This window comes from Thermobia domestica, chromosome 1 (assembly GCF_964235325.1).
Source record: "Thermobia domestica chromosome 1, izTheDome1.hap1.1, whole genome shotgun sequence".
NCBI lineage: Eukaryota > Metazoa > Arthropoda > Insecta > Zygentoma > Lepismatidae > Thermobia > Thermobia domestica.
This window is the reverse complement of record NC_137454.1, coordinates 59,551,100-59,565,010: the sequence shown is the minus strand read 5'-3', so window position 1 is coordinate 59,565,010 and position 13,911 is coordinate 59,551,100.

Here is a 13,911-nt window from a genome sequence, read left to right as displayed (position 1 = left end):
GGCTGGGTCAAATTTAAAAGTGATTGTGCCACTCCTGCAATTCTTGTTTACTTTACCGGGCACTAATGTTGATTGTGAGAGGCTCTTTAATGCTATTAACACTTGCTGGAGCGAGGAAAAAAGTCAACTCATAGTGTCGACACTAGAACAAGTGATGAAAGTGAAGTTCAATGTAAGCATGACCTGTGAAGAGTTCAGACCGGCAATAAAGGATGACATTAACTTACTCAAGAAAGCAAGATCGTCGCAGAAGTATGAATGATGGTAAAGTATTTAACTCATTTGCATGCGCATTGGATAAAATACTGTAATTCATCTTGTCTTTATACTTACTGTCAATTTGTTTTTTTTTGGATATACTCTTTTGGATTTAAAAAAATCTGGTCACCCTACCATTGATTAACCATTAAACAATATAAGCAGCTGCTAAGAGCATCGTAGGGAAGATGGCATCACAGAAATTTTAAACGACCAAATTTACCGTGGTCCATGGACCATATAGTCCAAATACTGCAAATTATGCAGCTGAACTAACATTCACAAAAGAGGCCCCAACATCAAATGAAAAAAAAAAAAAAAAAAAATACATACAGATATACTAGTACAGTCAATAAATTCGTGGACTGGTATCGAGAATATAAGCAACCAGTAGAACCAATGTTTGCGGTACTCGATGTGAACATCCACAGACAATTACACAGCTCCACACTGACCTTCAAAATGGTTCAAGCATCATTTTCTCTTTTGACCTGCCTTGTCTGAGATTTTTGCGTTTTGCAGATTGTAACCATATGGTTCAGCTCATCGAATATTAACGAAGAAAATTTTAACTTTTTAAGTGAACCTTGTATAAAAGCACTCTTAAAAATTTTTCTCTCAGCAAACAAACGAATATGCATATGTATGTGTGCGTCGCGTCTGCGACGGAAGTCTTGGTGGACCCTCTCTCGTTTCTCCAAATATGGTGCTAAAATTCAACACGGGAGCAAAGTTCGTCTCCAAAAATTCCTGCCTAAAGGTTGTCATAGTTATTTTTAGCTCTGACATCAACAGGTTGCATTGCGAGCCTCTCTGCTAACCAAGGAGAGACGGGAAGAAAAGCCGTCAGTCTGACAATTGTTTCTGGTGCGATAACAGCATGTAATCACTCAGTGTCTAAAAATTATGGGAATTTACAAAAATAACAATCAAAAGTAAAATAAAATGCTGTTTACGTACGTTTGCATAATGCAGTGTAACGTAAAATATCGTGAGTGCAACATAGATTAAATAAAAGAAAATGTAAAGCAACACGGGCAAAAGCCTTCGGACAACTCTCATAAGTTAAATCCAAAGGAGTCAAAAAAGGAGATAAGATGGAAAGTAAGGAAGTTCATCCCTCCAATTTTAAGGACATCCAGGCACGTAGCCAGGATTTCGTGAAGGAAGGGGGGTCCGTGACATGCAATACTGTGGTCATCACACCAGGGGCTCGATCATTCTAAACTATTTTACTGAAACATATATTGTTCCGTTTAAAAAGATTTCGTAACGGGGGGACATGAAATTCTGAATGCCCAGAAGCTCGATCAATCTAAACTACTTTACTATCAACATATATTGGTTTGTTAGGACGATAAAATAAAGATATGTTGGTAAGTATTTTAATAACAAACTATGAAGAAATCTCGAGTAAAATAATAATAATAATAAAAAGTGTTGAAAAAGATTTTACAATATTTACGTTCTTACTCTAACTAACTAACTAACTAACTAACTCTATGGCCTATGGAACCCGGAGGTTCAGTGCCGCGTTCACAAAAGCTCTCCACTGACTTCTATCCTTAGCTAATTGGATCCAGTTTCTACTTTGTATTCCTATCTCTGCGAGATCCATCTTAATATTATCCTCCCATCTGCGCCTAGGTCTTCCTAATGGTCGTTTTCCTATGGGTCTACCAGTCAAGACTTTGAAAGCGTTTCTACTTTCTTCCATTCTAGCTACATGACCTGCCCACCTAAGCCTCCTAGACTTGACGACCCTAACAATGTTGGGTAAACCGTATAAACTATGTATTCCTCGTTATGAAGCTTCCGCCATTCCCCATTCTCGTTCCTCTTGGGTCCGAATATTCTTCTCAGGATCCTGTTCTCAAATACTTTCAGTCTATGTTCTTCCCTCAGAGTAAGCGACCATGTTTCGCAACCATACAGAACAACAGGCATGATTATCGTTTTATAACGTTCTTACTCTGTTCCTTCAAATATAACAATTTTCCTTTCATTATGACCTCAACTATTATAAAAACTACATATTCACTATTATAAAAATACATACTCAATAATGTCTTGTAAAATATTTTATGATATCTGCGTTCCTTTCTCTGTTGAATCAAATGTTAACAGAACTTTCTTTCCACATAAATCTTTGTTTTTATTATTCCGTCAACTACTGTCGGTTCCAGTGGCGGCCTTTGGACGTTAAAAGTGGGGGGGGGGCAATGCATGATCTGAATATTTGTATATCAATGTTAGTTTTCCTGATTGTTTTTAACACTTTGTTTGACGAAAGCTTGTATAACTAATAGGATACTATCTCTTTTAGTTAAAATACAGTTAGTTAAAATATATCGTATTTCATATTTTACTAAGTAAATTGACAAGAGCAACGCAAGTAGGTACTCATAAATAACGAAAGTGTAAGAAGAGATTTGATTGCTTGCTCATGAACATCTTACAATTCTGTCTGGAATATTGTGTAATCAAATTATTTAATAACAAATTTGCAAAATAAATAAATGGAAGGGATAACAGTAATCACAGTAATGAATAATGAGGCTAGTTTTGTAGAAGTTATATTGAAACTGGTGATTAATGAACAACTTATATTTTTAATTCCACACATGCCATTAAATGTATGTTATTACTCTTACGGTTTAGATAATGAAAGACAGTAAATACTACAGATATGTCCTATGACATTTAAAGAAATACGCAATTGCAATATTAATTGCTTTTAATTGCAATTAAAACGCAATTCCTGTAGCTGTCTTAACTCCACGGGAAGACAAATAACCAATACATACTCACGCAACGACAAATATTAAATGGCTCAATTTTTCCTATGGACCAGTAATACATACAAAAACTGGGTCACTTCAAAAAAAGTAGGGGAGGGGCAATTGCCTCCTCTTTCCCCCCGAATCGCCGCCCCTGGTCGGTTCCAAATGACAGGTTAAAGGAGCAGTAGAAAATTGTTTTTGAATAACATTTTTAATACTGCAAGGATGCGATAACGAAAAATGATGATAAAAAATGCCCACGCTGTTACACAACGGTACTATACTTTCGGAAGCTTGAAATCTCCCTGACTAGTAGCAGAAATTCTGAGAATTCCGTAACTTTTCTAGAATATTCTGAGAATTCCGTAATTTTTCTAGAAATTTCGAATTCCCTGACTCTTCCAGGATATCTCGCTTACCTCACCACCATGTAGACCTATTGCAAGTAATAGAAATCTCCTCATAAGAAAGAGTAACCGAAAGCCTATTGATTTTTTTAATTTTTTTTTAACGCGATCCTTGTTTTTCTCACTTCATTTTGTTTCTTCCTTATTTTTTTTCATTTCTGGTCTCGAAGGGGGTTCCGGACCCTTCGTTGGCTACTTGTCTGCGACATCCCCCTGGAACCGCCAGAAATTATCTTTCTTTAGCATTAAAATGAGTGAGAAGTGAAAGTGCAAAATAATAATAATAATAATAATAATAATAATAATAATAAAACGTACGATGTATTAAAGTTCAACCGGTAACCCGCGACTTCCACGAATGTAATAAGAATAATTGGGCCAAGTGTTAAATTGCATTATATTCAATTATTCAAATCAAAGTGTAATTTATTTTGTATTAGTGAAGTTTCAGTGTTATTAATTAAAATCAAGAAAATCAATAAATTACACGTATCCTTTCATCATAATTTATCTAAATTATCACCATGATTTGAATTTGTATGCTAGAGTTAAAGATAACCTAATCTACTTTTTCTTTCCAGCATAAATAACTAATGCCTATAAAACATAATAATTTTCGCATTATTAAATTGTATCGGCATTGAGAATATGATTAGAATAAGCTTTTATGTCAGTTTCCCACAATGTTCTGACCCGAACTCTGAACCGTGCTGTCCAATGGGTATATGGTCGGCTTAAGTGAAATCTCCGAACCGCTATTAAAGCCTAAAGGAGACGTTTGGGACATAGAGGATCGAAGCCCGAACTATCATAAACGCCTAAGCCCTCATAGGGATCAACAGGACTCGAACCCAAGACACTCATAAAATGCTAACCCGAACCAGGGACATGGGGGAATTGAACCCTAGTAACTCATAAGATTATGGCGATTTCCAGATGGCTGCTTGTCTCTTTAGGTATGGATCGTAGAGGAGACACCATATTTCATCTCCTGATATTATCCGGTTCAAGAACGTTCCATCAGCGTCAGCACTTCTGATGGTCTTGTGCAGGCCCGTACTTATATATTATGCGCCCCTGTGCTCTAAATAATTTTCCGTCCCCGCACAGAGTTTGCCTCCCCGAAAACGGCCAATATTAGAGTTCAGTTTTTGGGGTCGCTGAGATGAATAGTGACAGTTGTAATCCAATTCAAGGTCATACTCCACTCCCCAGGGAGGGGGAGAGATTTTAAAAGTAATCGAGAACGACAGATATTAGTGTTAAATTCATAGTTTTCGAGGTCACTGCGTTTAATATTATCAGTTTTCATGATGTTCAAGTTCATCCTCACCTCCTGGGGTGGAGGTGGGAGAGGGTGACTTTTTAAAAATAATCAGATATACTAGCTAATTAGTAACTACTGTAATTAGAGCAAATGAAACGCATTATCATATTTTCTTGCACGGGACTTTGCGGAGTTGCTACACAGTGTAAAATGGTTGTTAATTCAACTCAAATTTAACACAGGGCAGTGGTTCCAGCGTGACTACCACTATACGGTGTTAATTCAAACAGACCTAGCGGTGTTACCGTTTAACACAGGGTGTGTGTTACGTTTTTAGTGTTGAACGGTGTTAAATTCGGATCTATGTTAGTATTTTCGGTGTTGATTCGACACCATGTCAGGGTCAGTAGTGTAGGGAAAAGTGTTAAGTGTTGCTTGTGGTGGTGTTATACTAACACAAAGAAAGTAACACAGTGTGTAGTGTGTTAATTATTTTGTGTTAATATTACACCATCTCAAGTATCAATAAAACACAGTCCTTGTGTTATTTCAACATCATTTTCTTATTATTTCAACACAATCTGTGTCATAATTTAAGGTCAAAACCGTATAAGTAACACTGTTTTGGTATTAATTCAACAGTCCTTGCGTTAAAATTCAAGGTCAGATCACCAGATTAACACCGTTTTTTGTGTTTGTTCGACTCCAGCTCTGTTACTACGACACCTATTTCGGTGTTGAAATAACTCCGTGTGCGGTGTTCATGTAACCATTTTTCTATATTGGAAAAGGTTGTGGTGTGCAGGCTTACGATTACCGAAAATTCTAATTTTAAAATAAGAATAGTAAACTAGAGAACACTTCATTTAGAAAATCTTCATAAACTTTTTTGTCGTCCTCCCCAACACTTATTGTGAAGTATTTCTTGATGGTTCAAAACACAACCTTCACCAACAACTTGTTCAAGAATGATAGGAAACTCTTACCTGTATCCTTATAGTATGTTTGCCTCTTAATCGTATTTCTACTGGTTTTCCGTCATATTTGAAACAGTCCCCGTTGTTGACTGGTGAGCTCTAGTGCAGTATAGAAAGTGACACAGTAATACGGCGTTGTTTCTCGCTGTTGGCATATATATATATATATATATATATATATATATATATATATATATATATATATATATATTTCAGAAACATTATGTAAAACAAATGAAAACACATCGCGAGGTTTCCATGTTGAAATTTTATGAATACCTGGATTTGTTTAAGTATTTCTTTCTACTGTGTTTGTGTGTAGCTTCAGTACATAAATCTTTATAATTAGATGCCCAACATATTTGGCAATGACGCAGAAAACAACACCGAAGATTCTACACTTGTGTTAATTTAAGACACAGGCTGTGTGTCATTTCAACTACCGGCATTTGACACACAACTCCAAATGGAAAGTGAGTTGTTCTAACCATCTATTTGTGTTATATTTTAACACAATCGTGTTAACACATAGGCATGTCGTTGAAATAACACAACGATTTTTTACAGTGTAGTTTTAAATATTACTTTATTGTGAATCTTACAAAAATCCAACATTTTGCCGCCCCCTAAATTCTGCCGGCCTGTGTTCGAGCACAGAATAGCACTTACCTTAATACGGGCCTGGTCTTGTGTCAGAATGTGTGGGACACGGTAGGGGTGTTCCAAAAACCGGTTAACCGGTTTCGGTTCGGTTTGTAGCTTAAACCGAATCAATCGGTTTGGACTTCAAACCGTTTCGGTTCGGTTTGGAAACGGTTCGGTTCGGTTTGGGAACGGTTCGGTTCGGTTCGGGAATGGTTCGGTTCGGTTTGGGAACGGTTCGGTTCGGTTCGGTTTGGGAACGGTTCGGTTCGGTTTGTAGAATGGTTCGGTTCGGTTTAAGAACTGTTGGAGCCTGTTTGTGGACTATTTTGTTCAGTTTCAGTTCAATATTCGAAATCGATGGAAATGCAGTTTGCGTTATTAGGAATCGTCCAACATGAGATTACAATAAGTGTGTAATGTTATGTTTTCGGTATAACTTTATTCAGATGTAAAATTATTTCAGCGGCGTAGCGTAAGGGAACGCCTGTATGCCTGGCATCCCCTATTAATAAGAAAAAGTACGCATTTCATTATATTTATAAATTGTTTGCTTATAATTACCACAATTATTTCCACTGCAATCTTCTGGATGCGCTCTCTCGCTTTACTTTAGCAAGCGGAACCTACGCATGCGCATCACTCAGATGCACATTTTCTGTCTTTCCTCTTGTCGTATGCTATGCAAGATGCTATATTCCTTCAGCATCCAGGCCTACTGGAAGCATCGGGGTTTTCGTCTGCTTTCTGTCGAATGCGCATGCCCAACTACTTCTTTTCCTACTCCCAGTGCAGTCATCCTTTGCAACCCAACATTTGCTTTAGATATAAGCTGGCGTATGCTCAAGTACTGCCAACTCTATATATTTTTAACTAAGCTATGGTTTCTGTATAGAACGTACGAGCTTTGTCAAGGAAATAGAACAAAACATAAATAGTTAGTTCAACGCCATTATGAAGCATGTCGCTTATGTAAGTGATAGTATAAAAATAGTTATGCTTTAATCGTAATTAAATGCATCGTAATTGTAATCGTAATTAAAGGCAAACTAATAATCTACATCATAAATACATATCATGTCCCAGGGTGTAGCCTCTTTGAGAGGACTCACACACACAAGCATAACTATAATGCATTCTGTAGAATCACGGTCACCGATCTGGTAGGCCACCCTCCGCCCTTCACAAAGTTTACTTGGGCTCTTCTGTATCTGGATATCTGACAATGAAGTAGATACACAGAAATAGGCCCCCAGAGTTGTTTTAAATGCTTTCTATTTGTATCTTCAAATGATATACACACTCAAGCCCATATTCACGAACGGGCACCTGAGGTCCGGACCCAAGATGACAAATTTCTAGGGCGACTTTAAGAAACGAGATTGAAGTATGGTATGCGGAGAAAGAAGCTACCCACGAGAGAAAAATAAAGGAAATTACACTGAAAACAATATTCATACAAAAGTGGAGCCGGTTTTTCTCGTCACAATGCTAGTGGCAGAAAAGGAAGGCTGAGACAAATTGCTTATTGGTGTCCAACGTAATCTACGCATTTGCTTCTGTATGCTCCACCAGGCGTGCAATTAAGGGAGCCTGGCCCCCTTAATGTTTTGGCCTCCTAATTATTAAGATTAGTTATTGATAAAAGAGATACAGAATTGTGACGATTGGACCCCCTAGCGTATTTGTGCCTCTCTCCTAAACTTTAATGGCTGGTTGCGGGCCTTAATGAGCAGACTCAGCCTGTTAATCTTCGATTTGTGTTGTGTAATTGTATGGGATGGTTGCAAATTATGCCGTGCTAAATATAAAGCTTCTGCAAGTTGTTTAATGAACATGGCTTTACAATCCTTTCTTGTGATAAATTATTGGCTCACCTCTCCCGGGCTATGCCCTTGCGTTCTGTACTAGATTTATGCTTTTGGTTAGCAACATTGATCGTTGGTGGTCAAGAAAAATTGGCGGTATAAAGTTTATTTTGTGTTGTGATTTGAGATGAATATTTATTTTATTGTTTTACTGTAGTATGAAGAAAATTGTATTTATAACTAAGACACAAAGCTGTGGAAAGTGTTCGGCTGCTACAAGGTATAGTACCTTACTATTGGCAAATGATGACTACGATAACAATACCAGACACAAATTTAATGGATTTTTTGTTAACAACAACCAGATCTTGGTTGACTTACGAGCAGCGCTGCTCTCTGAAAGGGATACGACCTACCCCAAAGCTTTCCATAAAATCGACAACTAGCAATCAGTCGCGAATATTTCAGTCTTCGTGGTATGATGATAGGTTTTCTTGGCTTTCTGGGTTTTCTGTAGGGAATAAAATGTTATGTTTCGTCTGCATTATGTTTGGGGCTAAGGAATCGGAGTGGTGTTCAAACGGTCTGATTTGGGTAATTTCATGAAGAAAGTTGGGTTAAAGACCTACTTTCGGGCAGAACACTCATCATCATATAATGTTCATCGTTAGTTGCCTCCATTTTTTAAGTTCCGTTTTCTTTCTACATCACTTCAAGTGCAAGACTTTTTTTTTTTTTTTTTTGGCGCTAGTAACCTCACCTTACGATACGTACAAGTAAAGTGAGACATCCACCAAAAACAAACAAACAGACCAAAAAAAAAAAGAAAAAGAAAAAAAAGAAAGAAAGAAAGAAAGGAAAAGAAATAAATAGCTGCAGGCACGTGTAATGTTAGATGCGTGGTATTCGCAAAAAAAAAAAAAAAAAAAAAAAAAAAGTTTTTAGTATTTGTTGCCAGGGTAACTCTATTATCACTGGCATGGTACCGTAACTTATCATTTAATATTAGCAATGTCCGTTGACTACATACTAGCCCGGTTTTTGAAATGATGTTCGGGAAGAGAAACCGAAGTCAAATAGCAGTAATAGCTGAGACAATACCAAGATTGTATCTGCAGCACACCAACGAAATGTACTCAAAATTATAGCCTATTTGTGAGGTCCTAGAAAGGATATGACTCCAGCTTTCTGAATTTCTCGTAACCTTCTTTAGACCACCTGATTTTCTAGCCAATAAAGTGTTTTTTCTTTGATTTTCCCTCAGTGATTTCGGTTGCTACTTTGCCACAGAACCGAGAATATTTATAAAACTAGAATGCCCTTCTGATAAGAATTGTGAACAGGGACGTACGCAGGGGGTGGGTCCTGGGGGTCCGGATCCCCCCGAAATTTCGACTTTTGTATAAATTTAGCCTAAGTTTAGGGGCAATTTTAGGAATTTTGATATAAAATAGGGGAAGGTGCTCTACCTAGGGACACATTTTTTCTCGGAATTTTTTGGAATAGAATTTTACATGATACACGCAAATAAAAAACAGGAGAACATGCACAAAGCTTTTTTATACATACTAAATTTTTCTCAGAATGTTACAACAATATTTGTAGACACTAACGTGAAATTAAAGAAGGTGGTGCGTTTGTCCTCAGGTACATCTATACGATCTACCTAGGGACACCTAGCGTTGTACCAAGGGACACAACTTAATTATAATGTAGTTTGTTATACAATAGAATTAGTAAGTTCCTAAACAATAGTTCTTTAAAATTTTGGTTATATAATGAGTAGCTATGAGATAAGATTAATTGATAAATGCTTAATAAAACAAATTTTATATTTTTTAAAAAGATATAAACAATATATACTTGTAAACTAGAGAAAACTTTACAAAGATTAGAATGACAAGTTTAAGATAGCTTGCTCTAAAATTGAGATAATGTGCTTTCTTTAATATATAGATCAATCGTAGATTGCTTGGATTGCATCCTAAACTATGAAGAAATAATTTTCTTTATATTTCTAGAACAAAAATAACAATATTTCCCCTTTGTGTCCCTTATCCGTTCGTTTTATCTTAACTCTTCAATGTTCGAATAGGGGAGCGAGGAAAACAACTACTTTGAACAATAGAGGATAATAACACCAAATTGGGAAGATGAAAATCAAAGTTTGAGTTTAAAGTTGACTCTAAGAATTTACATATGAAGTCAGCATGAAAATTCACAGAACTGCATAACTTTCTCTTTAGCCTCGAGCTGATAAACCAAAGTTCGGTAGGATTACGTTCATGTCTTATCAGCTTCCTCAACCAAGACTGAACCCTGAGAATTCGATGGAAACCTTTAGCTGGTTCATAGATCTTTTTGTGCCGCCAACTCTGAGTTTCAGGTAATTTTGTTATGATATCCTCAGGTGAAAGAAAGAAAGTTTCTGAATCCTCTTCACTGACAAATGTGTCTGTTTTTCTTAATTTTTTCAAGTATTTCACAGCAAAACCTACATCATTTTCATTTCTATTTACAACTTTTACAACGAAATGTTTAGTTTCTTTCTCTCCTGAACACTGTACTAAAATGTAGTCTCCTGTATTATTATTGCCCTCAAAATTAAATTCAGTTTCCTTCTCCATAAGCTCTTGAATTAAATCTAATTCATCTTCAGACGAATTAAAAGAAAACTTAAATCTTCATCTTCGCTGCTTGTGTCATATTCCTTTCTTTTCTTCATTTTAGGTGTCAAACGACGAACTACTTTGGTCACCTTCTTGCATTCTTGCTCTAATTTTTGCTTTTCTGGCGTGTTTGTAATCATTCTAGAAGTTATCTTCCTTCCAACGTTTGGCGTTTTTTTCCTCTCACATGACAAAAGACGTCTTAGCATCAATGGAGTTACTCCAGAACTTCCTTCTGAGATAACCACAGGTGTCTTCTGATGACACGAACTATCTGATAATGACATACATTCGTCCGAGCAATTGATGGACAACTCCTGAATCTGATTGCCTTGAGAATGACCTGGAAATTGACTGAAGCCGCTTGGGCTCATATATTCATGGTTCTGAAAAATGTTGAATTTAGTGGAACTATCCCAGTAACTCTGAACTCACTAGTAATATTTCTTAAAGTAAATGCCAATTCAATTCGTATGCTTTACCAACTAATTCGGCGACCTCATAAATTGTAACTCGATTTCCGATGTTTTCAGGTGAATTCATCCATTCGTTCGTAGCCCTTTGAATCCTGTAACGTGCCGACTAAGAGCAGATTTTGAAACAGAATATTTCTTTGCCGCACTTCTGATTGAAGACTTTTACGACAAAACTTCACGTACAGCTGCTTCGACGTCTTCTTTTCTGGGTGTATTTCTTTCTTCGCTTACTGCGAGGCATTGCACAATCTGTAACGAGACGAGAAAGAATATTTAGTAAATAATTTTCTTCTGCATTAAGAGAAAATTTACATTCCCGATGCAAAAGTACTCTCGTTGTACCTGGGGACAGATATTTTTTGTGTCCATAGGTACGTACGGTAATGTGTCCCTTGGTACATCATTGTGCCAATTTTTAGCGTAACGTTGATTACTAGATTTGTTATTACCCATTAAGTTACTTACTTGCGCTATTTTATGGAGTAATCTATGTAGATTTATCTCTGCAAAATTCAGACTCCCTCTCATACGTCTGAACTTCACAAATGAGAACGAACTATCATCACAAAAATTTACTTTCCGACACAAAAAACTCAAAACACCTTCCCGCGCACGACTGCTTACACGGTGTGCAATTGTTTCAATGTTGCCACATCCTTCGGATTTTTTACTTCCTACCTGATACAAATTCAACAACACAGTTTGTGTACACACTAGTGTAGAAGCAATGTCCCCAGGTACATACTGTCCCTAGGGAGAGCACCTTCCCCTACCCTCATTTTGAGTTTGGATCTCCCCGAAATAAATTCCTACGTACGGTACGCTACTGATTGTGAATTATGCGACCACCCCCGCCTACTTTACAATTTTCTTTCAAGCTCTTTACTTCTCCTTTCGCATAGGCAAAGTATCAAAATACTTATAGTCTTTACTGATGAGTGATAAACATAACAGTGATATACTTGATAAAAGAAAGACAGAATTTTTATGCTGAAGACGTCCAGTTGTTAAAAAAGCCATCAACATTTAGGGTATTCGGTGCACTAAATTAGAAATCAAAATCTTAAACTAACAACTTATCTAAAAATTTTATTAAAAATCTACCCACGTAATGAATGAAAAATTAAGAAGAAAATTTTGTCAATAGTTTCAAAATTTACAAATGACATTTAACTTTGTCCGTTCCCTCCAGGCAGCTAAATTTTCGCCTCGATTTTTCTTCCTTCTTGCAAAAAGATAAAGGCCGCTCTTCTTCTTTTTCTGAGATGGCATTTTCCTAACGATTACTTTCTTCAAAGCTGCACAAACACACTGCGGAAGCAAAACAAAAACACACTATGCGTTCGTCCTGGAATTCGGAGATTACAAACCTACCAACAGAGGAAAGGATTCCCGAACGTGACATAAGCAGCCGATTTCGAACGAACTGAACTCGTATTTCGCGCCTCCAAGAAATTAAGTGAGACAGACTGCAAGGAATAGTATCACTCCGCGCTGACGTCAGAAAGTGGGTGGGTCTATGCTTGCAGCAAACGCCGCCTGTGCTGGCTAGATTTTTTTTAACGTACCATTTTCTTTTTTACGTAATAGTTTTGCTAATATGCATTCAAAATAGATTTTGATTTCAGGAACGTTTAGCAAAAGGTACAGTCTACAAATTCCTGTTTTTACTTTTTCTTTTACGCAACAATTTGTTTCTCTGTTGAAGAGTAATTGATAGACAAGCTGTCAATTCGATATTTTATTAATACTTTTATTAATTAAAGTTATTTTACCATGCTTATTGGAGGAAAGAACTACAGACAACTGTTACATACAATTTAATCTATCTAACAAAAAAAAAAAAAAAAAAAAAAAAAAAGAGCACAACGATATCTCACATGATAAGAGAATTAGAGCTAAAATAGATTACCATGGATTTAAATGGCAATAGCGAACTTGGACAGAATGCAATAACTCCTCGTATCTCCAAACTTTCGCTACCTTTCGACAAGCAGTCACGTGCCAATAAATGACAATTGAGATGGTTAGCTTTAACCTTGAATTTTCGCAATTATTAAAGCTCCCCAGTGATGAAAGAAGCCGGTATAGCTAATGGTTTTACCAAAACAGACAGGGTAAACAAATACAACCATTTCCTGAATTCCTGTACGTGCTTTTCCTTGTTCGTCGTATCTTCCTTCAACACCCCTTTGTCAGGGTAGTATTCTGGCCATTGACCTCCAAGAACAAATCATGGGAATCTATCTATGCTTCTCTGTCTCCAGTAACAAATACAGACAATTTTGGCTCTCATACGGGAATACGAAAGAATTAAAATAATAATAATAATAATAATAACAAAACGTATTTGCATGGCCAAGATACGCAGGTAAATTTATCATTATCAACATAGGATAAGTATTGCTTTAATGCGGCCAACTTCCAAGATAGACAGGTGGCCAACTTACAGAGTAATAATTAACGAATGTCTTATGGGAAAATGCAGGTTCAAAACGAACCAGGCCAAGATAAGCAGGTGGCCAACTTAGAGAGGTGGCCAAGTTGAGAGGTTTTACTGTACTGTATAATGAATATGGAATCTGTGTAAAAAATCGTCTGGGGCTAAAAGTTCTTATGTGGGA